This window comes from Nicotiana tabacum, chromosome 7 (assembly GCF_000715075.1).
Source record: "Nicotiana tabacum cultivar K326 chromosome 7, ASM71507v2, whole genome shotgun sequence".
Lineage (NCBI taxonomy): Eukaryota > Viridiplantae > Streptophyta > Magnoliopsida > Solanales > Solanaceae > Nicotiana > Nicotiana tabacum.
The window spans coordinates 3,206,396-3,208,919 of NC_134086.1; the positions used below are offsets into that span (position 1 = coordinate 3,206,396).

A 2,524-nucleotide genomic window follows, 5' to 3' on the forward strand; every position below is an offset into this window, starting at 1 on the left:
CAATTTCTGCTGCTAAGCTGTCTTTGGACAGCAATGTGCAGTCGTGAAGCATACTTCGGAGACCTATATCTTTTGATATACAAGGAATTTTGAGATGATTTAAAAACGAAAATTGTAGATCTTTGTATAATGTTTTTAGAAAGCTAAAGAAATTGTAATTTGGACATTTGTAGAGAAAGTTATGATTGATTAAAGATGACTAGTGGAGCAGTTTCTCCAGAAATTTTCTGATTTCATGGAGCCGATTTAGAAGCTCATATCTCAGGATATATAAAGCGTTATATGGTGTACGACCTATCAGATTAAAGATCTTTGAATCTAGTTTCTAAATCTTCAAACCGTTTGTCATTTGGATATTTATACAAGACGTTATGGGTGTTTAAACAGAAGGTGTCCGACAAGGAGCAATTTTAATAGGATGTACAACTTGTATAGCACAAGTGCAAGGTACAACTCGACGAAGCACGAACAGATTCTTTTAAACACGGATTTGGCTTATTTCTTTCATTTCTTTCATTTGGCTTGGATTATTTTGGAGAGAATTTCAAGGGGGATTTCATCAAGCATCAAAGGTGAGTTGTTTCTACTTATTTCCAAGTTAAATACATGGATTAGAGCTGAAAACTCAAGTAATTTATGGACAAAAATGGTGGTTTAGGGCTTGAAACTTAAGAGAATTAAATGGTGATTTGAGGGGTCAAATGAACTCCGATTTTTATGAATTTGGTATGTATAGACTCGTGGAGAGATAAGGGTCGTATTGATGTAAAAATTTCTGAATTTCGAGACGTGGGCCCGGGGCTCGGGTTTTGCTAATTTCGGGATTTTCGACATTTTTCGAGTCTTTTCGATTGGGTTATATTACCTTAGCCTATTGTAACGTATTCATTGTGGTTTTGACTAGATTCGACGCACGAAGAGGTCGATTCAAGAGGAAAGGGTATTGCAGACTAGTCTACGGCCGGTTAGAGGTGAGTAATAGATGTAAATGCTATTCTGAGGGTTTGAAACCCCGGAATTTCACATCGTAACGCTATATTGAGGCGTGACACGCACTCCATGGCGAGTGCGGGGTCGGATACTACTGGGGATTGTGACTTGGTCCACCCGTGTGATGTTTATACTATACTGATGATTGATACACATACTTCATTGATATTACTGGGCTTGATGCCATGTTTGGGGCCTTGTGCCGATTTTTAAAATCCTTCGAGGATTGATATTACTGCTTAGCATGATTTGCATATCATTTAATTTCAGTCCAAGGTTTTAAATGTTGTTTTGCAAACTCAGCCATAATTTCAAGTGTTGAAAACTTAAATGATATTTTTAAATGTATTCCGGGATGGGAACTTCTGTTTTGTAAATGCCCAAGGGGCTTATTATATTATTTTCTAGACTGATTATAAAGTGACTTGAAACAGTGGTAACAATGACACTGTGTGATATACTTGACACAGTGGTAACAATGACACTGTGTGATATGCTTGAAATAGTGGTAACAATGATACTGGATGATATACTTGAACAGTGGTAACAATGGAACTATATGATATAAATTGGTCAGGTAACAATGGCTGACCGGTCAGGTAACAATGACTGACCAAGATATTGCGCTTGGGCTGTAGGAGCCCCTCCGGAGTCTGTACACACCCCCAGTGAGCGCCGTCGATGATAAATAAATATGGATGGCTCGGGCTGCACGCCGCAGTGGGTACTGGAATGTATCATCATATGCATTGCATTGTATTCATGCATTTGTATCTATACTGTTGTTTAGCTGCTCAGTTCCATATGTTGCTGTATATTTGGATTTTAGCTTACTTTGTGTATTTACTGTGTTTTCTTATCTTCGGATTGTAGTTACTTTTATTACTCACTAGGTCGGAGTACTCACTTTACTCCCTGTACCTTGTGCGCAGATCTAGGGCGGTCTCAGGCTCAGTAGATCCAGTTGATTAGCAGATCCAGCCTCTAGGAGTATCGAGGTAGTTGCACGTCATTCACAGCCATTGATCTTCTCCCTCCTATCCTATCTCTTTATTTCCGCATTATCAGACTTTGGATATACCATGTATTAGGATGATATTCTGTATTCTAGAGGCTCAGATTAGTGACATCGGGTCCTAGTGAGATTATATTGTGTATTTTGTTAAAATCTTCAGTACTTTAATCTTGCTTAATTGATATTTCTTTCCGCTATTTTTGATAAATTGGGTTAAGTGTTGAATAATGGTTGGGCTTGCCTAGTAGTGTGCTGGGCGCCATCACGACCGGGATTTGGGTCGCGACAAGTTGGTATCAGAGCCTAGGTTACTTGGTCTCACGAGTCATGAGCTGGTTTAGTAGAGTCTCGCGGTTCGGTACGGAGACGTATGTACTTATCCTCGGGAGGCTGCAGAACCTTTAGGAAAACTTCACATTCTTGAATTCTTATCGTGCGTCCTCGATTCAGCTTGAAAAGAAACTTTTGAAATTCCTTCCGCGTGATCGTATGCACCAACGGGCGCTCAGTATCAGATGT

General features: G+C 39.4%; 1 long non-coding RNA gene across 1 annotated transcript; it reads left to right on the plus strand.

Annotated features, from left to right (window-relative positions):
• Window positions 1-482: 482 nt before the first annotated feature.
• LOC142182505 (uncharacterized) lies at window positions 483-2,119 on the plus strand. Its single transcript, XR_012711310.1, has 3 exons — window positions 483-572; window positions 905-971; window positions 1,923-2,119. It is a non-coding gene; the product is annotated as an uncharacterized LOC142182505 (long non-coding RNA).
• The last annotated feature ends 405 nt before the right edge of the window (window positions 2,120-2,524 follow it).